The sequence below is a fragment of the Hippopotamus amphibius genome, chromosome 16 (assembly GCF_030028045.1).
Source record: "Hippopotamus amphibius kiboko isolate mHipAmp2 chromosome 16, mHipAmp2.hap2, whole genome shotgun sequence".
Classification (NCBI taxonomy): Eukaryota; Metazoa; Chordata; class Mammalia; order Artiodactyla; family Hippopotamidae; genus Hippopotamus; species Hippopotamus amphibius.
In genome coordinates, this window is record NC_080201.1 from 33,130,711 (window position 1) to 33,157,021 (window position 26,311).

The following is a 26,311-nucleotide window of genomic DNA, read 5'->3' on the forward strand; positions in this document are numbered from 1 at the left end:
ATGTAATTTCCTCAACCCATGGTTTATTTAGGTGGGCATTTTAGTTACATGGATGTATAATATGGTAATAATATACATTTGTAATGTTCATAATATATATTACACATACGTGAAACTAAAGTGCTCACCCTAAGTAAACCATGGGTTAAGGGAATTGCATTTTAATTACAGAATAGTATTGGGTAGGTCAGAAAGTGCCTTTGGATTTTTAAGTAAAAATAAAAGACACAATTTTCATTTTCACAAAGAACTTTATTGAACAGTGTATTCACCCTTTTGTTCTACTGCCTTCTGCCATTTCTCAAGCAACTCCATAATTCCGTCTTCCCAAAACTTTTTATCTTTTTGAGCAAAGAACTGTTCCAGGTGCCTTCTACAGTCTTCCAGGAAATGGAAATTTTTTCCATTGAGAATTTTGTAAAGACCAAAATAAATGGAAATCTGAAGGTGCAATGTCTGGTGAATATGGCAGATGAATCAGAACTTCCCAGCCAAGCTCTAACAGTTTTCGCCTGGTCATCAAAGAAACATGTGGTCTTGCGTTATCCTGATGGAAAATTATGCGTTTTCTGTTGATTAATTCTGGATGCTTTTCATCTAGTTGTCGCTTTCAGTTGGTCTAATTGGGAGCTGTACTTGTTGGAATTAATCACTTGGTTTTCTGGAAGGAGCTCATAACAGAGGACTCCCTTCCAGTCCCACCATATGCACAACATCACCTTCTTTGGATGAAGACAGGCTTTTGGTGTGGTTGGTTGTGGTTCATTTCACTTGCCCCAGAATCTCTTCTGTTCTGCATTGTTGTACAGTATCCACTTTTCATCGCCCGTCACAATTTGTTTTAAAAACGGAACGTTTTCATTACATCTCATTATAGAATTGCATGCGGAAATATGGTCAAGAAAGTTTTTTTCACTTAACTTATGTGGATCCCAAACATCAAAGCAGTTCACATAACCAGGCTGGTGCAAATGATTTTCAGTGATTGATTTGGATATTTTGAGCATGTCAGCTGTCTCCCACGTGGTATAATGCTGATTTTCTCAGTTATTGTCTCGATTTGACCGCTATCAACTTCAACTGGTCTACCAGACCATGGAGCATCATCCAGCGAGTAATCTCCATCACGGAACTTTGCAAACTGCTTTTGACATGTTTGGTCAGTCACAGCACCTTCTCCATATACTGCACAAATCTTTTTGTGCATTTCAGATGCATTTTTACCTTTCTTGAAATAATAGAGCAGAATATGCTGAAAATGTTGCTTTTTTCCTTTCATCTTCAATATTAAAATGGCTACACAAAAATTCACCAGTTTTGATGTCTTTTTTTAAATGCACGCTGATATGACAGCTGTCCAATACAATCTAGCAGAACTGTTTCGAATGAAGTTAAAGACAACCAAGCACTGCTAGAGCCATCCTACAGGAAAAAAAAAAAAGAAAACAATGAATCTTTTTGCCCACCCAGTATATTACTTGTTCAAAGTGTACTTGAAAAGTTTTTGTTTTTCCTCTAGATATATAGACAGATCTGTTTATAAATAGAGGTGACCTTCAAAAGAGAGTCACTTGAAGTGGGAACTATATCACTAATAATAAATCTTATTATGTTATTCATATTTCCCATATCCTTGATTTTGGTCATTTTGATCTGTTAGTTTCTAAATGAGTGTGTTAAAGTCTCCCACCATATGAAATTAAACCATTTCTTGCTTTATGTTTTTAAGATGCATTTGTTTGAGGCATATGATTTTTAATATCTTCTTGGTGGTTCTTTCTCTTTATGCAATAGTACTTCTTTATGGTTATTTTATTATGCAGTATCCTTCCTTAGCTTTATTAGTATCTCTTGCTTTAAGTGTTATTTTATTATAATAATAATGTCACTATACCAGGTTTTGATGTTGTTTATAATTGTTTTTCTTTCACTATCTCTTTATTTTCAGCCTTCCCTAATCATTTCCCTTAGTTTGATGTCTCTAAGCAGAAAAGAGTTGGGTTTTCATTATTTATCCAATCTGACATTTCCTTGAATTAATATCATTGCATGTTAAAAAAAAAAAAACTTATTTGTGCTGTCTGTCTTTGGTTTTCAGATGGCCATGCTTTTTCTTATCTCTGTGTTTTCTTTTTATGCTTCTTGTAGATTGATCGGATTTTGTTTATTCCCTTTGATTTCCTCTCTTAGTTTGGAAGCTTTGATTTATGCTTTGTATCTCAGGTCTTTTGGTGATTATTCTTTAACTTATAAGACAATACTTTGATGCCTAACTTTCTCCTCCTCCTCCTCCTCCTCCTCCTCCTCCTCCTCTCTCTCTCTCTCTTTCTTCCTTTCTCTCCTCTTACGTTTTATTTAGTCAAATAATTCAATGACATTTAAAAGTTAAATAGATTTACAAGGCTTATAATGAAAAGTAATACTATCTTGATATGGACTTTTAAAAAATTTTAAATTCATTGTTTTGGATACTGCACAGACTCTTTTAGTAATCCAAAATTATTGCTAGTCTAAAAGAAACAATAATGCCCTTTCATTGTATGAAAAGGAAAATTAAAAACATGGTAGGTGAGAGCCTTAAAGTGCTTTACTCTCATCACCCCAAAATATTGGGACCTCTAAGTCAATGAAGGTGAAACCATAACTCTCTGGAGACTAAGCCTCATAGGTATCCTTAGTGATATGATCTGAAGAGAATGTTTCCATTACTCAAATGTGATAAGGAAATGCACAGGAGGAAGGAAGAGCTTCTTTGTTAGATGGCCCAATACAGGCTCTATCTTGGTTTCTGAATATCTTCCAAAGTGAGTCACCGAAGGCGAATTTCTTAAGTAGGCACTGTGCTGTACATTGTGACATTGTGGGTCTGCCTAAAGTGTTAGTGTATCAATAGCTTATTTCCTTAGTCCTTGAAACAAACAAACAGAAAGATTATGAAGTATAAATGGGTTTTAAGATTTGTGAAAAGTGGTTGAGAAATAGAAAAGTGAGACATATTCACTTAATTAAAAAAAAATGAAATGGCTTTCTTAGAGGACTTCCTGAATTGGCTAGTTAATGAATTTGCACAAAGAATAAAGTCATATGTACCTATTTTTATTCTCACTCAAACCTCTGGCACGTCACATCTTAGCTGACTGCATTTTCTCTAAATGGCTGGAGGTGGTAATATATGAACAGTCAATAATTTCTGAGCATTTTCATCTTTACAGTACACATCTAATGAGTTTATGTCTTCATTCTTAATTACTTCAGCAATAGATATTATATGATCCCGTGTGAAAAGACATATTTAATTAATAGTGCCTCTTAAAGCTTTGTGAGGAAACATTTCCTCGATTTGTCGTATAAATTTATAGGCTCCATCATGGATATCACTCATGCAATAAGTGCCTCGGGAAAAAAGTGCTACGCAAAGCCACTCAGCAATCTGGTGGCAAACAAGAAGGGAAGCAACAGCTTTGTTTTCAGTGTAAGGCCCCAGGGTGGGACACAAAGAATAGATGTAGATCATCTCAAGTGTTACCAGATTTATGACAGGCTTCCCTCTTAACCAACAGAGTGAAGGAAAGGAGGTGGCAGTGAGACCAGATTCTTCTGGTGCACTGAGGGAAAATAAAAAAGAGCACAGGCAGCTGGGATCATCTCCTAAGATCTTGTTATTGTCTTTTTGACATTTTAAAAACACTTTTTAACGTTTTGTTTTCTATTTTTTAATTCTTTTATTATTCCCAGGACAACTGAGCATTTTTTTCTTATTTTTTGGCCATGCCTTGAGGTGTGTGGGATCTTAGTTCCCTGACCAGGGATCGAACCCATATCCTCTGCAGTGAAAGCACGAAGTCTTAACCACTGGACCACCAGGGAAGTCCCTGTTTTTTATTATTATGGGAAATTTAACAGTTAGACAGTAGTTTAAAATGTAGAAAAAAATCCTAAGACTCTGATGTAATCACTGTTATGGTGTGTATTTCCTTCCAGTCTTCTTCTTTTCATTTTAAATATAGTTGACTATCCTATATATAATTTATATCTTCAATTTCACTTCCCAGTCTTCACAAATATCACTTTAATGCCTACAAAACATATTATTTTGCTATTGCTTAAGTTGATTATTCATTTTCTTCACAGTTCCCATTTTTTGAGAAAGAGGTAATGACAGTTTTGTGAGTACTCCTCAAATAGTTATTAGCTGCCTAACCTTTTCTGCATCTCCATCTCGCCATCTCTAAAATGGGATTCTGGAACATTACACCACTTCTTTCTATTGCTGAATCCATATACATTTAAATAGCCAAGACAGCCATTGACTTTTCGTTGAGGTGAAGAGCTTTTCATAAGAGATTCGGGATCCAGAAGGGTAGACCTAGGGTTAATAGTGGACTGAGTTTCATGCATTTTAATTACTGACAAATCCAAATTAGATTCTCAGATAAAATAGCATCAGGTATTAACAGGGACCAAGAGGTCAGAGGTTTCAGGGCCCTGCCAACTTTACCAGCCATCAATGCTATAATTGATTAAAGCATTACAGGGTAATATTTTGCTAAGTGTGTCACAGCATTACTTCTCGTTAGGTGCTACATTTGCTTGCTGCTGTAAAACATGCTGAAATAATTAGATTACTGGCAATCATAGGGAAAATAACGTCTGCCATGGATATGATGTCACAATATTTTAAAGGAAAAAATTCAAGATACCTCTTTCATAGCCTGCAAATTTTCTGTCTTATTCTTATCCTTTGTTCACTCTCTGACTCCTTACCGCTTTGCTAACAGGCAGAAAAGAGTCAGATTTCTCTGGGGTGTCAACTGCACAATACTTGAATGCATAGGTAGAGTAGAAGCTGGTATGTTTCCCTGGAGGCCTTTAGAGATGGAATATCTATCTGGATATTTATATGAAATATCAGAGTGAGAAAACTTTTTCAAGAATCTATAGATTTTACAGCATTATAGTGGGTGCTCTGGGGATCATAGAAGGAAACCTGAATTGGAGATTGTTAGTTTTAGGGTCCATTTCCTGGTTATGTTGGTTGCCTGAACCACCAAGCTTCACTTTCTTGATCTGTAAAAATAAAGACGTTGAATTATGAATTCAACAGCCTCTTTTTGCTTTAGTTTGCTGTCAGAAGAGATTTTCTCTCCTCAAGCTGCCTACGGAGAGAGCAAAACATCTCATACATTAAGTTCAAGAAACAGAATCATAGACTAGGAAATCAAGAAAGCTTGGAAGCTGGTGGAGGGTGCATCTGAAAAGGTCTGGCGGTCATTCACGAGTGGGAGTGGGAGTGACTGGAAATTAATTGACTTGCTTGTTGCTTACTCCCCCCCACCCCCTCCCAGAACGTGAGGTCCCTGAGAGATTGCCTGTCTTATTTTCAGCTAGCTGCCTTTATTGCCTAGAATATTTCCTGTAACGCAAAGGTGTCAGTGGGTATTTTTTAAGGGGCTGAATAATGAATAGTTTTGCTCAGTTGTAGAAATTTGTAGCATGAGATGCAGGTCCATGCAGTTACGATTCACAAAGAGGAAAGACATTCTTGGCAGAATATCCTCACCTTTTTATTGCCTTCATGCCCAAGGATTGAGGTGGAGGTGGGTCTGTGAAATCTAGAGCTGTTTTCTTAGTTGATTGGGTGGCAACTGGATTGACTTTCAGGGATACACATCAGGTACTAAAAAGACTGGAAATATTAGATTGGTTCTAGTTTTCATTTTGAGGTTGCTCACCTAAATAAGTCCTAAATTTTATCCATCATATATCTGTCTGTGCATCCTTTCTTAAAAATCAACTTTATTTTTTAGAACAGTTTTAGATTTACAGAAAAATTGAGAAGATAGTACAGAGAATTCCTGTATACCTGCATCCAGTTGCCCTGTTGTTATTATCTTACACGAATATGGTACATTTGTTACAATTAATGAACCAATATGGACACATTATTAACTAAAGTACATAAAGCCCTTAGTTTTACCTGAAGTCCTTTCTCTGTTCCAGTGTTTGACTACATTTAGTTTTCGTGTCTTTTCAAGTTCCTTATGGCTGGTGACACTTTCTCAGACTTTTCTTGTTTGAGATGACCTGGAGAATTTGGAGGAGTACTGGTCAGACATTTTTTAGAATGCCCCACTATTGGAATTTGTATGATGTTTCTCTCATGGTTACACCAGAGTTATGAGTTTAGGGGAGGAGGACCACAAAAATAAGTGCCATTTTCATCAAGGATATACACTATCAACATGACTTGTCGCCGTTGCTGTTGACCCGATCACCTGGTTGAGGAATTGTTTGTCAGATGTCCCCCCGCCCAGCTTTACTGTACACTTGGGAAGGAAGTGACTACGCACAGCCCACACTTAAGGAGTGAAAAGTTATGCTCCACCTCCTGAGGACAGAGTAATTACATAAATTATTTGCAGTTCTTCTGAATTTGAAAACTGTGTTGCTTCTCCCCTAATTTATTTGTTTGCTCAACTATGTGTATATGAACTCACGGATATTTATATTATACTTTGAGTTATAATCCAGTACTGTTTATTTGTATTGCTGCCCACGTTGTTCCAGCATTGTCCATTGAGAGCTCTTTCAGTTGACTCCTTTGTCCCTTTGATATGCCCGCATCAATGTGGGGTTTTGTTGTTGTTGCTGTTTTTCTTTTTTAGTTTTTTAGCACGTCCTTACTTTCTGCTATTACGAGACGCTCCAGGCTCGTTTTATATCTCTCTCACCCCAACCCGATAAATCAGTTACATCTCCAAAGTAATTGATTAACAGTCTACCTTTTTCTTCCTTGAGAATGTTTTGGTTCTTATTTTCAGCCTTAGCTGTGCTCAGAAACTTTTATTGTTAACTTCCCCTTATGTCAGTCTAGAGGTACAGGTATTAGAAGAAAGTTTTCAGATTCTATTATTAAATGGGAGTTTAGAAATAGACTTGCAGTTTCTCTTCTGAGGCTCCTATATCACCAGTGTCAAATGCTGTAGCTTGTTAACAAGAAAGCTGCTACCCAGAGAGGGCTTAGAAATGCCAATTAGAGTCAGATCATTTATTTATAAATGTATGAATTCATTTCATGTTTTATCAGGGGGCAAAGCATGCCTTGCCCCTTTAACTGTCAAGATTCCTGAGCGGGCAGAACGAATGACATGTTCTCCAAATGACATTTCTGACTTCCACAGCTGCTTCCCTCCTCCCCAAAGGCTCCGGCCTCTCCTGAATTCACAGAGGGCAGGCTTTTTATTGCTTTTAAGAATTGTTTTCCATGGAAAGAAGAAAAGATGAGTTTCCCTTGGTTAAGTAGTGGGTGTGAAGAGAGCCGTTTGTGCACGTAAGAAGGATAATTTTAACCCTGGGCAAGTTCTTGAGTTGGTTTATTGAGTGATATTTTTAAAAAGTGGCAAAATATAACACACACCCTTTTCCTAATCATTCTAGGTCTCAGGCCTGTGAAGGAAGTCTTTCCCTTGGTAATGTTCTGATTCTGAAAGAGAAAAATAATTTCCAGTGGGTTTCCCCAGGGTGTCCAGTCTGACTAGGGAGCAATTTCTTTTGGCCTAGGGGAAAATTGTACATTTGGATATGGGAAAACGAGGGGCCATCTCTGGCAGCTGCCTCTTGCTTCTGGAGACTCAGATTCTTAGCATCCTCTTTTGCGGCTGAGACTGCATCTCAGTGGACTGGCCAGAGGAAATGTAAATCTAGCTCCTCCCCAACTCTGAAATCAGCCAGCAAGTGAATTATTCAAGGTGAACTCAATTAACAACACCTATACCTGTCATAGTATCCTGAACAAGATCCGCAATTTAAAGAGTAGGGGCAACATTTAGCTACATTTCACAAATGTGGCAAGGTGAACTAAGAAAAGGGAGCAGGGAAGTTTTATTTCTGGTTTCTACTAAGATACCTGATTCACTTGTCAGTAACTGTAACAAGTAACTGTTTTTGATTTTACAGATACTAGGAATAAACTTGAAAAAATATGTGTGTATGTGAATATCCCTCCAAAATAAAAAATAAAAAATTGTTCAAAATACCAGAAAGCTGTTGACTTGGTTGATTGAGATCTGAAAGGTCTGAAATTCACTGTAGTATCCTTTTTTTTTTTTTTTAATTCTTTTGCCTGGGTGAGTCATTTGACATAAACTCAGAAGCTCCCCTCCAGATACAGAATGAGATGCCGTTACTATGGAAATTGCTAGCCACTCTTTGATATATTAGACGTCACTTGTTTTATCATGTTTATTGCAAGCTGTGAAATAATTACTAACTATAACTTTGGTTCAGGAGAGTTCAACTTTTCCTTTGAATAGCCCCTTCTTTATGTAGGGCTGTGCTTCCAAATTAACCGTCCATCAGGGGAAATTTCTGTTGAGGCCAGCTTTTTGGACTTTCTACCGTGGAGCCCAAATTTACAGCTCTCCTTTGGGTTCAGTTTGGGTGGGTAGATCAGATGTGATGAGAGGAGGAGGGCTCTCACCATTCCCACTAAGTGACCTCATGGTTGTTGCACAATGGGGACTCAAATTACAGGGCTATTAAAGTGAAAGGCCTCCTTTACACGTGCCCATTTCCAGGTAGAGCTTGAAAGATACCCACATTAAAGTTTACTATGTATGAAATGTACATAATGGCGCAAGGCAAAATGTGTGACAGTCTCCTGGCAGGATTCATCAATCATTCCAGACTTTTTTCAGTAGGGATAAAGGGCTCAGCATGATTCGAGTAAGGGTTTACATCCCAGGAATCTTGGTTTAGTAGAAATATATCCTCTGAGTTATTTTTTATTAATAGCTCTTTGGGGAGAAAAGGTTGTAAGAAAATTCCCCCTTCTTGGACCATGGATTTATTACTAAAAGCCCATATCAAATCTCTTGATCCATTAAGTACTATGTGTTACTATACATCATAGGTGACTGTCTTTGGAGAAACAGTGACATAGTGCATAAGAGAGACAATACTTTGTGGATTGAAGCTGTTCAGTACACTTTGCTGCTCCTCATTTTTTTTTTAACCTAGAATGATCAGGAAATGGGATGTACCATGCAGTTAGATATTCGGTTAACTGGTATTTACTAATATATTTGCTAATATTTTAGCAATTTTCAAAGATTAAAGAACAATGAAATATTCATGCTTTTAAAATATTCCAAATTTTCACCATTTTTAGCTAAAAATAGCTCATATTTATTGAGTGCCCAGTATGCACTAGACACCCTATTAACTGCTTTAGGTGCATTGGCTCACTGATTATTCTTCATTTTTCTCTTAGGTGCAAGTATTGGCTTCAATTTAATGAGTTTATAATTGAGGCTCAGGGAGGTTAAGTGTTTTGCCCAAGATTTCACAGCTATTCAGTGATGGGGCTAGAATCTGAATGAAGGCAGGCTGCCTCTGTTCTTGACTGTTCCTCTAAACTGCCTGCCCAATAATATAAGGTGCTCCTGTGGTCTAGCTAACCTCCTCTAATATTCCAGATGTAGGCCAGCTTTAACACACCAGAACGGGAACTATCTGGATCTCAAGGTAGTCCTTTATTATAAAAAATCATTTTCTTTTATTATCTAAAAATCTCCGTTCTTGTACCTTTTTTCATCCACTGCTTTTGGTTTTGTCTCTAGTATATTTAAAAGCACTTTAGGAACTGGAGAGTCTCGTGTTGAGTGTTTTTATTTTAATTATTATTAGATGAAAGGTGAATCCTGCTTCTGTGTGGTAGCCCTGCATATATTTAAAGGCAATTATTATGACCCTTCAGCCCCATGCACCACTTTTTGAGGGTGAACATCATCAGTCCCTACAACTATCTTCCATAGAAAATAATAATGATCATAATTATAATTCCAGAGGCGTGTGCCAAGCACGTAGACACGTATGAATCCACTGAGTCCTCATGGGAACTCTGTAATATTTTTCCATTTTATAGATGCAACAACTGAAGTTCAAATCAATTAGGTTACACATTCAGGCCTTGTAGATGGCAGATGAATTTCAAACCCTAGTTCGTCTAACTCCAAAGCCTTTGCTCCTACTGTGATGCTCTTGGTGGTAACCCTCCTAAGGCCTTTCTGTTGTCGAGCCCCAGAATCCGTTGTCAGGTGTAGGACCTGGTAGCCGCCCTGTGATCTCCGTTTCCTTCCTAATGATTGGTCCCAGTGCCCCAGTCACCCCCCTTCTCATCTGGATAACCACGCATATTTACTCTTTCTTTCGTGGGGGCGTCTATCAAACTGGCTGCAGAATGGATCCCAGTCTGCTAGCCCCTATTCCTTTCCTTTATCGTTCCTTACAGGAGTGCCAATGGAAAATCAAAACAATGCAGAAATTTGTTTTCAGCTGGGAATGTGATGACCAACGCATCCCAGGTTGCCTGGGACTTTTCCAGTTTTAGCACTAAAAGACCACATCCCAGGACCTCTTCAGTCCTGGGCAAACCAGGACATTTAGTCACCTTAACTGGGAGGGTAAATGGACAAGCTCTTAGCATAAAGGGCCTTTGAATGGGCTTGGGACAGGAGGGGAGTGTAAATGAATCTCCTAAAATTGAACACAAAATTGTGTATTGATTGGAGTTGCAATCATGCTGCCAGTAAATGGCAGAGCCAGCTCTCAAACCCATGCTAGGTGAAGTCCAAGTTAGACATAGTTTTGCCCTAGACTGAACTCTCCTAGCAAAGTGCAAGTGGCATGGACGTAAATATCCTTGAACTACTAAAATTTCTATGTAAGAAGAGATTCCTGGAATGTAGCATTTCAGGCATAGTCTGAATAATGTAAGCCAAGACTTCTAAATTTGTTCTTCTAGACACTGTATCTTTATCAGTATAGCCTTAAGATACAGTCACAGCTTGGGAAGGCAGCCACATCATTCCTGACTCTAGGTGTCATTTAAGACCCAATTTTTCTCACTTGAACTAATATTAATCTGGGTTCCTGCCATCTGTATTTTTTTCTCCCTCTAATATTTTCGGGTTCCTGAAAATACTCTTGTAATTTATTTCAGATTTCTGAGTATTAGTTTGTATTCTAGATTTTCCTGTGGTTAACATATATCTAAGCATGTAAGTTAAGTGCCTAGTGATGCCTCAAAATAACAGTGTTACAGATAGAAAACGATTGCATGTTCACTGAAATTATAGATAATTGCATGGTGTGGAAGCTTCTTGCCTTTTGGAATATGACAACTGCAAATAAAACTTAATGTGAATACCTTAGAAGTTCTATTTTGCCATCAGGAAACATTGATTCCTTTCTTGCTACAATAATAGCAGTTAACCTATCTGGTTATCCAACCTGTTTCAACCAGAAAAAGAATAACAAGACAATATGAGAACAAGTGTACACACCTGAGTATCAGTGAGAAAGATTTTTCACAAATAGTATTTTATGCAGGTAAGAACTTGATTACCAACACTTTACGTATGTTACCTTACTTGATCTTCACAACAAGCCTATAGTAATCATTAACATCTACTGAGTGCTTATTTTGAGTCAGGTACTGCTTTTAGTACCTTACTTGTGTTATCTCATTTAATGATGGCAATATTCCTAGGAGGAAAGGTTAGGAATACTTTCTAAACCTGGCCAAAAGTGGCTTAAACTGGTGAGATTACTTATTTGCTTTACAGGAAATCTCAAAGTAGACCTTACCAGTGCTCAGTAATGTCCCATAGGGCTCAGTCTCCTTTGATACTTTCTGACAACTTCAGTGAGTCATCAGTGTATTGAAAGATGGCTGCAACAGCCCCAAGCATCACATCTTCATAGAAAAACACCCAAAGCAGGAAACAAAAGAGGAAGTGGCCAAGGGCCTCTTCTCTATACTGTTCTTTAATTCTCTAGATGATCCCAGAAGATTCCCCTTTTCAACTCATTGCTTAGAAGTAGGTCATACCATCATGCTCACCTTCCAGGGAAGCTGGCAAAGTGAATATGAGGCACAGAAAAAGGAAGTTGCCTTGATTGGCTTAGAACAGTGGTTCTTAAACATTGTGGTCTCAGGACTGGTTTTCACTATTAAAAACAGAGAGCTTTGCTTTATATGAGTTGTATCTATTGATATTTACCATATTGGAAATTAAAACAAATTAAAACAAGATATTAAAATAACAAGAAACAAAATGCATATTAATATTAAAATATTTTTTCTTAAAAATGTTTTACAAAAAAAAAGTTAGCAAAAAGAGTGGTATTGCTTTATGTTTTTGTAAATCTCTTTAATGTCTGGCTTGACAGAAGACACCTGGATTCTCATAGCTGTTCAGTCTGTTGAGATACGTTGTTTTAGTTAAAGTATATGAGGGAAATCCAGTCTCACACAGATGTTTAGTTGGAAAAGTTAGGATATTTTTAAAAGCCCCTTTTAGATAAGCCTGGATATTCTTTATTGACACTACCCAAACTCACCAAGTGGTAGTTTCTTAAGGTTCATTGCAACGTAAAGCCCTATCAATAAACATTTTGAATTCTATTTCATTAAAATCCACTGGTCTCTTTTGTAATTTGAAGGGACCTTTTACCCACATATGACTTTGTAACTTCATGCATTGGTCATTTGGAAAATATTGGCTCATTGAGTTATACAGATCTTCCAAATGTTATATTTTATTAAACAATATAAAAATGATCTTCACTGATCTCATCACAGATCTTTACATTGGGAAATTGTCAAGCTCTCGGTGGCATGTACAGGTTTTCCAAAATTCTGATTTTCACTTGATAGCTCGTATTTTGTTATTGGCCACAAATACTATCAGTTGTTTTCCTCGTATTGTCTGCCAAATGCCTAAGTCTGGATAACCATGGTTTTTTAGTTATTCTTTTAAGTAAAAATGATGTTCCATGATAAAAAGTGGTTAGTTCAGCCTGTAACTCCAACCTTTGCACAGTTTGCTTTTCCTTGAGACATAGTCCTTCAGTATGCCCAGAAATGCTTCATGTGTGCTTCCCATTTTATCACACACAGTAGTTAAAAGATGTGTATTCAAAGGTCAGGATTTAATTGAATTACTAACGCGTTAGTAATTTTTATTGCTCCATCAAGGATTGTTTTAAGTGAAACTGGCTTTTTTTATGGCAGTACATGGCTACTGATGTATTTGGTGCCCCTGCCCTGATTCATTCTAGGGTACCAGCAGTTTTATCCGGCATTGCTTTCACCACAGTGAAAAAGGTAAATAATGTCTTAGTATTCTTATGAAAACAGTTTATTTCTTGCAGACTACCTGAAAGGGTCTCAGGGACCCCAGGGGTCTGTGGACCACAGTTTGAAAACTGTATCTTAGACCATTAATAATTCATCTCTGAAGTTGGACAAATAGTGACCAAACAAAATCAAGGTTTTATTAGCAGGGAAGAGAGAAGAATGGCTGTTGTATAGACACCAGTGCATGCAAGACAAGTCTGAGTTCTGAGACGGTAGGCTTGGGTCTCGACTGCAGGGTTACCTGGCTCCTCAGCATTGGCTTTTTTTTTTTTTAATTTATTTTTTTATTGGAGTATAATTGCTTTACAATGTTGTGTTAGTTTCAGCCTTGCAGTGAAGTGAATAGGCTATATGCATACATATATCTCCTCCCTCTTGGACCTTCCTCCCCACCCCCCATCCCACCCATCTAGGTCATCATAGAGCACTGAGCTGAGCTCCCTGTGCTATATAGCAGGTTCCCACTAGCTATCTATTTTACACGTGGTAGTCTATTTATGTCAAACCTAATCTCCCAGTTCATCCCACCCTCCCCTTACGTCTGTCTTCTACGTCTGCGTTTCTATCCCTGCCCCGTAAATAGGTTCATCTGTACCATTTTTCTAGATTCCACATATGTGTTAATATATGATATTTGTTTTTCTTTCTGACATTTCACTCTGTTTGACATACTCTAGGTCCATCCACATCTCTACAAATGATCCAATTTCATTTCTTTTTATGGCTGAGTAATATTCCATTATATATATGTATCACATCTTTTTTTATCCGTTCATCTGTCAGTGGACACTTAGGTTGTTTCCATGTCCTGGCTATTGTAAATAGTGCTGCAATGGACATTGGGGTACATGGCAGAGAAAAGGGAACCCTCCTGCACTGTTGGTGGTAATGTAAATTGATACAGCTACAGTGGAGAACAGTTTGGAGGTCCCTAATAAAACTAACAATAGAGCTACCATATGACTTAACAATCCCACTACCGAGCATAGACCCTTAGCATTGGCTTTTAATCACTCGTTTTTTCCTGCTTCCCTGGATATACTGTTAATGCCCAGCGCATAAGTCTAGTCTCTGATCCTGCTCTTCTTCAGTTCACACCCCACTGCCCCTCGTGGAATTCATGTCCTCCACTCTCTTTGCATGATGTTTTCCCACCTTCTATCCTTCAGCTTCAGCTACACCCAACTCATTCCTTCTGCAGTTACACACTACCCCTTGCTGTTCACATTGTTCCCCACTCACAGAGTAGCACTTGCCTCCATCACTGCCTGTTGAAACCCACCAAGACCATACACCACCTCCTTCGTGAAGCCTTCCAGGTCTTCCATCAAAATTAGTTTTTCTTCTGTGACCTCATATTATTATAGCATTGACTGCCCCTTGCTGTGTGTTACATAGAGTTGTGCCTATGCCTGTTTCTCCTGCTGAATTTCAATTTCATTAAGCTTAGGGCCCACAGCTTTCTTCATCTTTACGTATTGCATTGTTTTCTAGCACAGGTCCTGGCATCTCATGGATGTTTGCAACTGTTTGTTGGGTGGAATTTCACCCACAAAATGTTCTGATACACACAGCATGTGGCATATTACTGAATGCCTGAAACAATCTATCCTTTCACTGTCTAGACATAACGGAGGGCAATTAGGGTTGGTTCTGATACGTATTTATCACTAACTTGACGTATTTTTAGTCTTCTGAGAGTTGCTTCATAATCAGACGTTAAGTGGAGAAACATAAATGCCACCTCTTTAATTTTATTTTTAATTTTTCTGTTCCCTTTAACATGTTTTATTTTCTTCATACCAACGCACATGATGAAATGAGAGATCAATTTTGGATATGAAGTCCTCCCAGACTCAGAGTCTTGGAGGTGGTTGATATGAAAATTTGGCACAGGTGTGTGATTCTTCTGCTAATTTAAGCTACTTTATCAAACTCAATGCTGATGCAAATGAAAAACTGTGGATTAAATTTTTTCAAGTTACTAAAATAAAAGTGCACGGAAAATAAAGCTCTATCTAGATTATTCCTCCTAAAGGCTAGATAATGAGCCTCAGTGAGTAGCTTGTAAACCTAGAGTAGCATAGTTGGAAAATGGAGGTTACAGAGCTTGTTCCACCGTGACTCTGAAGAGCATCAAATGCCTCTTTAAGGAGGGCTTCTCACTCTGGGGTATTATACCAGAGGCTCTGTAGAAGAAGGAAAAACTGAGATTCAGGGAGTGGTAAACTTGTTTTTAGTCAGGTTTATTGAGTTATAACTTACATACAGTAAAACTCATCCTTTTCGGGGTACAGTTCTGTGAGTTTTGACAAACACTTATTATTGTGTCACCACCACCACCACGTTCAAGAAAGAAAACAGCAGGACTTCCTTGGTGGCGCAGTGGTTAAGAATCTGCCTGCCAGTGCAGGGAAGACGGTTTTGAACCCTTGTCCTGGAAGTTGCCACATGGCATGGAGCACCTAAGCCCGTGTGCCACAACTACTGACCCTTTGCTCTGGAGCCTGTGAACCACAGCTACTGAAGCCCACGCACCTAGAGCCCGTGCTTTGCAACAAGAGAAGCCACTGCAATGAGAAGCCCATGCACTGCAATGAAGAGTAGCCCCTGCTCGCCACAGCTGGAGAAAGCCCATGTGCAGCAATGAAGACCCAACGCAGCCAAAAATAAATACATAAATAATAAATAAATCTTAAAAAAAAGAAAAAGAAAAGAAACAGGACAGCACTGCCATTCCTCCCCCCAAACGCTCCCTCTTGCTCCGTTGTACTTAACCTCTTCTCCACCCTAGCCCTGGGCACACACTTGTACATTTTTTTGTCTCTATAATTTTGCCTTTTCCAGAGCATCATGTAGATGAGATCATACAGTGTAGAGATTTTTGTGTCTGGCTTCTGTCACCTAGCACAATGCATTTGAATTCATCTATGTTGAAGCAGGCATTGGCAGTTGGTACTTTTTATTGCCAAGTAGTCTGGCATTGTATAGACATACCACAGTTTATTTGTTGACCAGCTCAAGGACCTTTGTTTTTCATTTCAGTCGATTATGAGTAAACATATAAACATTTGTGTACAGGTCTTTGTGTGAATATAAGTTTTCATTTTCCTTGGGTCAATGCTGAGTCAATTTGGAGGGGGATTGTTGGGTCATGTGGTATCTTTAGCTTATGGAATGTTTAAATTTAAAAGGAAAAATATATATTCTTATAAGAAAAAATATTTCTCATGAGAAAATTGTGACTATTCATGGTTATCGAGATGAGCAGAGTCATCAATCACCTAAAACAATAGCTGGTCATGTTATTGTGGTTTGGTTTGAGTAGACATCGCGTGGTAGCTTTGCTGCAGATTTATCTTCCTAATTACATTTGCTCTGAGTTGATGTTTTGAATTAGTCAGTGTTCCCTGGGCACCCACCAGTGTTGCAACCAAGCAGAAGACTGCAGGTCAGAGAGGGGGCAACCAGCTGAGGGTGTCCGTGTGGAGACAGTCCACAAAGTGGATAAGAAGCATGCAGACGATTAGTTGATGCCTATAGTATTCTAATAGTTGCATTGACAGCTGCCCTATTTTGCTTGTGCGGGATATTGAGTTTTTATTCTCAGAGTGCAAGACGAGTCAAGATTATCCCCATTCCTTAAAGTGAAAATATGAAATTTGTTTTTTCCCAAAAGGCCTATCCCAACTTCCACCTCATCCAAGTCAATCAGCCACTGTCTGTCGAGTGCCCACTTCTCTTTTTCTCTACTCTTTGATGCTTGCTAGGGGAGAGTTTGGCATGTGAAAAATGATGTTTGTCCTTAGGAAGCCTTACTTAATTTGTTCAGGGAAATGAGGTTTGTATAGGAAGAAACAGAGGCTCACATCAGATAATCTGTCATTGTGAGCTAAAGTGAATGGACAAGATCATGGGTGTGTTAGGGCCATAGAAAAGGGAAGACTCATAGGATAGGAGAATTAGGAAGGACATAGCAGAAGGGATGTAGACTTGGAGACACGTCTATTAAAATGATCTCCAGGAAGGTTAGGACCTCCTTGTCTCTGTTGTGTCCCCCAGTGAGGGATGTGGCCCTTGCATGAGCAGATGTTTATCAAATATATGATGTGCAGGAGGTGTTCTTTTATGCCTCATATTTTATTATATTTATTTTTTGCAAGTTATAAGAGTGATGCATGCTCATGGCAAAACCATCAAGCATTATAGAGTTAAAGAGGGAAAGCCTGTAATGTAATTTGTATCCTAGCTTTGAGATAGGCCCTGGTAAGTTTGATGTTTACTCATTTCACAATTCTTCATATACACATCCACTCTCACACACTCACAGCTATACTATTCTGCTACTTGCTTTTATCACAGATTCTTCTAGCTCTACAAAGAGTTCTGTTTCATTCTTTAAAAGCCATGACAATGACATCCTCATTGTATAGATATACCCAAAACTTATGTATTCAACCTCTTATTGGTGGGCTATTGGGCTTTTTAAAGAGGGGTGGGTTAGAAAGGTGGAGAGGAGTAAGAAAGGACTAGAAATACCAGTGATGGGGAGAAGTTAAGAAGAACTGTTTTTCTGGGAAGGGAAAAAAAAAATATGAGGGAAAAGTCATTAGTGAAAAATTCTACACCTATGACACCTATGATAGAAGCCATCACTTTTTTAAAGATGAAATAAATTAGAATATGAAAAGCCAGATTATAACATATCTGGAAGAAAAACTAGGAAGATATTCTTTTTCTTTTTTTTTTTAAATAAATTTATTTATTTATTTTATTGTGTTGGGTCTTCATTGCTGCACACGGGCTTTCTCTGGTTGCATCGAGTGGGGGCTACTCTTCATTGTGGTGTGCAGGCCTCTCACTGCAGTGGCCTCTCTTGTTGCAGAGCACGGGCTCTAGGCGCATGGGCCTCAGTAGTTGTGGCACATGGGCTCAATAGTTGTGGCACACGGGCTTAGTTGCTATGTGGTATCTTCCTGGGGCAGGGATAGAACCCGTGTCCCCTGCATTGGCAGGCAGATTCTTACCCACTGAGCCACCTGGGAAGTCCTAGGAGGGTATTCTTATGATTTCAAAGTAGGAAAGGATTTCTTAAGACTCAAAAAGTGCTAAAAATAAAGGGTAGATGAATTTGACTATATTAAATTTGTTTACAGTTCTCCTTACTAAAAGACACCTGAAGGAATGAAGAGTAAGCCACAAATTGGGAGAAGAATTTGTATCACATATAACTGACAAAGGATTAGCGTCTACAGTATATTTGAAAACTGCTCTGATTCTGAAAAGAAGCAAAGAAAAGGTAGAATAATGTGCAAAAGATAAAAAACAGATGTTTCATAGAAGATATATTTGAAGAGCCTATAAACATGTGAAAAGATACCCAATCTCATTAGTAAGCTAGGAAATGCAAAATAAAATATCACTGAGATATTATTTCAGACTCGCCCAATTGGTAAACATTTAAAATTCAAACAGCCAGGTGACAGTGAGGACATGGGGGATTGGGAACTTTCATTCACTGCTGGTAGAAGTGGAAATTATTACCACCACCATGGAAAAGGATCTGGTGTTGCCTCATCTGTTAGGTTGCATCACACATTACCACAAAATTTAGCAGCTTAAAATAACATTTATTATTCAGTTTCTCTGGGTCAGAAATCCTGGAATGGCTTTGCTGGGTTCTCTGTCTTTGCGTTTCACACAAGGCTGTAATCATGATATTGGCCCAGGCTCTGGTCTCATCTCAAGGCTCGACTAGGAAAGGATCCACTTTGAAGCTCACTCATGTAGCTGCTGGCGAGATTCAGCTCCTTGTGTATTGTTGGACTAGGGGCCCTTGGCTCCTAGCTGTCCTCTGGTTAGAAGCCTCGATCAAGTCCAGACCACGTGAATCTCTCCAAAAGGCAACTCTCAACATGGCAGCTGGTTTCATCAGAGTGAACAAGTGAGAAAGAGTGACAGAAGCCAGTCTTTTTTTAAAAGAGCTTTATTGAGTTATAATTCACATAAAATTTACCCATTTAAAGTATTCAGTTTATTTGGGTTTTATATTCACGCGTTTGTGCAAACAACACTACCATCTAATTTAAAAATATTTTCGGGATCTTATCATAAACATAGTCAACTGATCTTTGACAAAGGAGCAAAGATAATACAGTGGGTCAAAGAAGGTCTTTTCAACTAATGGTGCTGGAACAACTGGACAGTCACGTGCAGAAAAAAAAAATCTAGACACAGAGTTTACCCTCTTTAAAAAATTAACTCAAAACAGATCACACAGCTAGATGTAATATGTAAAAGTATAAAAATCCTAGAAGATAACATAGGAGAAAACCTAGGTAACCTTGGTTATGGTGATGACTTTGTAGGTACAACACCTGAGGCACAATCCATGAAAGAAATAATTGATAAGCTGGACTTTATTAAAATTAAAAACTTCTCCTCTATGAAAGATAATGTCAAGAGAAAAAGAAGACAAACCACAGGCTGGGAGAAAACATTTGCAGAAATATCTGATAAAAAACTGTTATCCAAAATTTACAAAGAATTCTTAAAACCCAGCAATAAGAAAGCAAACAACCTGATTTAAAAATAGGCCAAAGACCTTAACAGATACCTCACCAAAGGAGATATACAGATGGCAAATACGCATCTGAAAAAATACTCTACATCCTATGTCATCAGGGAAATGCAAATTAAAACAATAATGAGATAACACTACACCTATTAAATGGTCAAGATCCAGAGCACTGACAAAACTAAATGCTGGTGAGAATATGGATCAACAAGCACTCTCATTCATTGCTGGTGGGAAAATACATTTGGTGATTTCTTACGAAACTAAATAGATTCTTACCATACAACCCAGTGATTTTCTTCCTTGGTATTTACCCAAAGGAGTTGAAAACACATCCACACAAAAACCTGCACGTGGATATTTATTCTCACTTTATTTTTGATCGCCAAAACTTGGAAGCAACAAAGATGTCCTTCAGTAGGTGAATGCATAAGTAAACTCTGGCACATCCAGGCAGTGGAATATCATTCAGTACTGAAAAGTAATGAGCTATCAAGCCATAAAAAGACATGGAGGAACCTTGAGTGCATGTTGCCGAGTGAAAGAACTCAGTCTGACAAGGCTGCACACTATATGATTCTAACTGTATGACATTCTGGAAAAGGCAAAACTATGTAGGCAGTAAAAAGATCAGTGGTTGGTCAGAGGGCAGAGGGGGAGGGAGGGATAAACAGACGCAGCACAGGATTTTTAGGGTGGTGAAAATACTCTGTATGATACTACAGTGATGGGTATATATCATTATACATTTATCCAAACCTTAGAATGTATGACACCAAGAGTAAACCATAATATAAACTATGAACTCTGGGTGTTAATGTTGTATTAATGTAGGTTCATCAGTTGTAACAGATGTACATCAAATGTACCACTCTGGTAGGGGATGTTGATAATGGAGAAAGCTATGCATGTGTGAAGACAGAGGATAGATGGGAAATTTCTATACCTTCTTAATTTTGCTGTCATCCTAAAACTACGCTTAAAAAAAAGTCTTAGAGGAATCCCTTTTTGTGTGGACATAATTTTTATTTCCCGTATGTGTATACCTAGGAGTGGAATTTCTGGCTTGTATGGTAACTCTTACATTTAACTTTTTAAGGAACTGAAAACTGTTTTCCATAGCAGCTGCACCATTTTTACATCCTCACCAACGATGTATGAAGGTTCCATTCTCCTTATCAACACTTAAATTACCTGTTATTATTATGTTATTAACTGTCTTTTTGATTACAGCCTAGGATCCTAGTGGGTAAGAAATGGTATCTCATAGTGGTTTTGATTTGCATCTCCCTGATAAACTAACAATATTAGTCCTTATTGGCCATTTGTAATCTTATTTGGAAAAATATCTGTTTAGATCCGTTGGCCATTTTTAAATTATTTATCTTTTTGTTGCTGAGTTATAATATTTTTTATATGTAATGGATATAAATTTCTTGTCAGATATATTATTTGCAAATGTTTTATCCAACTTTGTGGGTTGTCTTTTCACTTTTTTGATGATGTCCTTTTTAAAAAAATTTATGCTATTATTTTTTATTGAAGTATAGTAATTTTATAGTATTATGTTAGTTTTAGGTGTACAGCACGGTGCTTCAGTATTTCTATAGATTATACTCCATTTAAAGTTACTACAAAATAATGACTATAGTTCTCTGTGCTTTACAATATGTCTTTTATACATAGCAGTTTGTATCTCTTAATCCCATACCCTTATTTTGCCCCTCCCCTCTTTCCTCTCTCCACTGAAAACTACTAGTTTGTTTTCTATATCTGTTTTGTTACATATATTCATTTGTTTTATTTTTTAGATTCCACATATAATTGACAATGTGTAGTATTTGTCTTTCTCTGTCTGACTTATTTCACTAAGTGTGATACTCTCTAGGTCCATCCATTTTGTTGCAAATGGCAGAATTTCAGATGACCTGGTACTTTATATAGAAAATCCTAAAGTGTCCACCATAAAACTATTAGGACTAATAAATGAATTCAGTAAAGTTGCAGGATACAAAATTAATATACAGAAACCTGCTTACTTTTCTATACACTAATAATGAACTATCAGAAAGAGAAAGCAAAAAAAATTCCTGCTTAAAATTTCATCAAAAAGAATAAAATACCTATGAATAAACTTAACCAAGGAGGTGAATGACCTATACTCTGGAAACTATGAAACACTGATGAGGGCAATTGAAGATGATACAAAAAAAAAAAAAAAAAAAAAAAGGAAAGATAGCCCATGTTCTTGGGTTGGAAGAATTAATGTTGTTAAAATGGCCATACTACCCAAAGCAATCTACAGATTTAATGCAATCTCTATCAGAATACCCGTGACGTGTTTACAGAACTAGAACAAATAATCATAAAATTTATATGGAAATAAAAAAGACCCTGAATTGCCAAAGCAATATTGAGAAAAAAGAACAAAGCTGGAGGTATAAATGCTGCCTGACTTCAGACTATACTACAAAGCTATAGTAATCAAAACAGTATGATACTGTCACAAAAACAGACAAATAGTTCAATAGAACAGATTAGAGAGCTCAGAAATAAACCCACACACCTACAGTCATTTAATCTATGACTGGAAAGACAGTCTATTCAATAAATGGTGCTGGAAAAACGGGACAGCTACATGTAAAGAGATTAAAACATTTCCTCATACCATATACAAACAGTAAACTCAAAATGGATTAAAGACCTAAATGTAAGACTTGAAACCATAAAAGTCCTAGAAGGGAACATAGAACACTCTAACATAAATCATAGAAGTATTTTTTTTAATCTGTCTCCTACAGCAAAAGAAACAAAAGCCAAAATAAACAAATGGGCCCTAATAAAACTTAAAAGTTTTTGCACAGCAAAGGAAACCATCAACAAAATGAAAAGACAGTCTACTGAATGGGAGAAAATATTTGCAAATGATATGAGCAATAAGGGGTTAATATTCAAAAAATGTAAACAGTACATAAAAGTTAATATCAAAAAAACAAATAATGTGATTTAAAAATGAGCAGACCTGAATAGATATTTTTCCCGAGAAGACAGACAGACAGCTAAAAGGCATATGAAAGATACTCAACATCACTAATCGTTAGATTAGTTATCACCTCACACCTGTCAGAATGGCTATCATCAAAAAGTCTATTAACAAATGTTGGCAAAGCTGTGGAGAAAAGGGAACCCTTGTACACTGGTGATGAGAATGTAAATTCGCATGGCCACTATGGACAAAGTATGGAGTTTCCTCAAAAAACTAAAAATAGAACTACCATATGATCCAGTGATTCCACTCCTGGGTATATATCTGAAAAAAACAAACAAACTCTAATTCATAAAGATACACGCACCCTAATGTTTGTAGCAGCATTACGTACAATAGCCAAGATATGGATGCAACCTAAGTGTCCATCAACAAATGAATGAGTAAAGAAGATGAGGTGTACATGAAATATTACTCAGCCATAAAGAAGATGGATGGTGTCTTTTTATGCACAGAATTTTTAGGTGAAGTCTAATTTATCTGTTTTTATTTTGTAGCTTGTGCTTTTCATATCATATCCAATAAAATATTGCCCATCCCAAAGTCATTTAGAAGCAGCATACCACGTGTAGTAAAGTTGAACCCACGTTTTCCCAATAAACCAGCTTGTTTGTGTCCTGAATATGAATCCTAGAGAAATTCTTGCTTGAGTGCACATTCAGGAATATTTAGGGCATCATAATCCACAGTATTAAAAAACAGGAATGAAACTTACATTAATCAACAGTAGAAGGATGAATACATTTTGCTACAGTCATTCAGTGAGAGTGAAAATGAATGAGCTATAGAGACACACTTCAACACGGTGACTATCTAAAATATTATATATTTGGTGAAAAAAGCTAGAATACATGCAGTTTTTATAAAGTTCATTTATAGAAAGTTCCACGTGAGGCACAATTAAAAAGTATTTATTTAGGAGTAAATACATATGTAGAAAATCTATAAGAAGAGCACAGGATGAATGCAAAATCCAGGACCTTGGTTGCCTTTGGAAGAGAGAAAAGGGATATGATTAGAAAGGAATATACAGGGAGGTTTCTAAGGCTCTGATAATGTTTTATTTTTTATCAGAGTAGTTGGTGCATAGATCTTGCATTATTTTTTTAACCCATACCTATATTACATATCCCTATATTATCTTTCATTTTGTACATTCACGTATCTTAATAAAAGTTAACAATTTCCTGAAATAGATGATAAAACTTTTGAAATGTCTAAGGCCTTATTGTCTAACTTCCTACTGAGCTGGAATCTTTTATTTCATAGATACTCCAGGTCTTAGTTGGACACTTCCAGCAACAGGAATGGTGTCTAGACCCACGATCATGGAAGCCAGTTTTACGTTTCTTAAAAGCTGAACTCTTCTCAAGTCCTTATTATGAACAGGTAGTGATTTCTGCTGCTTGTAGTAGTGCTACCCAAATAAGTCATGTATGACTTTCTAATCTCTCATTTAATTAGACCTGCCCCTAATTATTCAAAAATATCTACCTGTGTCTTTCCTTTGACACTCAGACCTTCTTTACCAAATTTCCTTGGTAAGCATGCTCAATTTCTTGAAGTGCAGACCACATAAGGAATGGCTGGAACCATTTTTATCCTGGCTCTTTTCTTTTCACAGTGCCTCCTGGTTGTTTCTTAAAAAGCTCATTGTCTATTTGGGAGAAGTGAGCTGAACAAAGGAGATGAATTTAACTGTTAAAGTCTGTGAATAGACAAAACATACTAAAAGAATTTAGAAGATAATTCTCAGGAGAAGACTCAGTTTTGCTTAAAAGAAGGGCTAAAGCATTTTATTATTTGATTAGTTGTGTCACAGTTTAAAATTTTAATCTGACTTCATCCCTTGAATAATAAGGCTGCAAACTAAAGAGAAGTACACAATTACAATTGAATTTAGCTTTGATTTACAAAGTAAGACTTGCCCCTTAGAGTTCATGAAAGATATTAACATAATCTAAACATCAATATTAATAACATGATGGCAAGAGATCTCTTATGTCAATGGGCCCCTCTGTTCCTCTGGGACAGGGATCTGCCCAGAATTTAGTCATCATGTATGAATTGACATTTTTGGAACTCTGATGTGTTTCAGTTAAATCCCATGGGGAGGGATACCCAGGCTCTTTCTTCATCACTTACTAGCTGGCATCCTGCTCCTTGGTTTCTCATTGGCGATGAGAATTATACCTACTTCATAGGGTGGCAGTCAGGATGGGATTCTGATGATGTCTTTGAAGAGCTTAGCCCTGGACCTGGCACATGGTAAACTTTCAATGAATGCAAAGTTAGCTTTGCTATAATTTCTGCCCTGTGTTCAAGGATTTCACAGCCCAGGATTCTACAGTTCCACAGCACCAGATGTCTTCTTGCATATTCTTGGGGCTTTCTCTTTCTCCTTGAGGGTGTCTCCCTTTGCAGACCACACTCAGGTATTTGAGATAGTCCCAGTATTCCTCCCTCCTGGAAACTGAAAGAGGAACATTGAATTCCAAGAACCCTGTTCAGTTTGCCTGGCAAAATAACAATAATTTGGAAAACTTGAAAAGTGGGAGATTTCACATAAAAACCTACAAATTCTAGTGTTTATTTAATTTATTTTTTTGAAAGATCTTTTTGATGTGGACCATTTTTAAAGTCTTTATTGAATTTGTCACAATATTGCTCCTGTTTTATGGTTTGGTGTTTTGACCACGAGGCATGTGGGATCTTAGCTCCCCAACCAGGGATCGAACCTGCACCCCCTGCACTGGAAGGCAAAATGTCAACCACTGGACCGCCAGGGAAGTCCCTAGTGTCTTTTTAAAAACTATACTATCCACCAGCTCCGGGACTGTGTGTCCTCAAGGCATCATTGTCTAGAGCTGAGCAATGGCTTTTTGTTTGACACAGAGCGTTCTTTCTCGGGTTCCCCACTGTCTCCAGCCTGCTCACTTCTCTCATATCCACGCATTTGGTCCCTGTACTCAATGAGTTTGCAAACTTTCCTCTTCCTAACTGAAAAGGGCTTCCTTTATTGAGAACATGAGCTTGGGTTTTGCTGTGTGGAAAGGGAATGTTGCCTGCCATTCCAGTAAACAAAGAATGTTGCCAACCATTCCATTTCTACAAAGATCAAGTCATCAGCCACTGTGACTGCCTCCCCGGCTCCATGGTACACCCTAAGGGGGATTCAGGATGGAGAAAAAAAACAGGAAACATTCTGTGCTTTGGATACTGACTTTAATAGTTAAGATGCATATCTTTTTAAACAATTTATTTATTTATTTATTGGCTGCATTGGGTCTTCTTTGCTGTGGGCAGGCTTTCTCTAGTTGCAGCAGGTGGGGGCTACTCTTAGTTGCAGTGTGCAGGCTTCTCATTGCGATGGCTTCTCTTGTTTTGGAGCATGGGCTCTAGGCATGCGGGCTTCAGTAGCTGTGGCATGAGGGCTCATAAGTTGTGGCTTGCTGGCTCTAATACGCAGGCTCAGTAGTTGTGG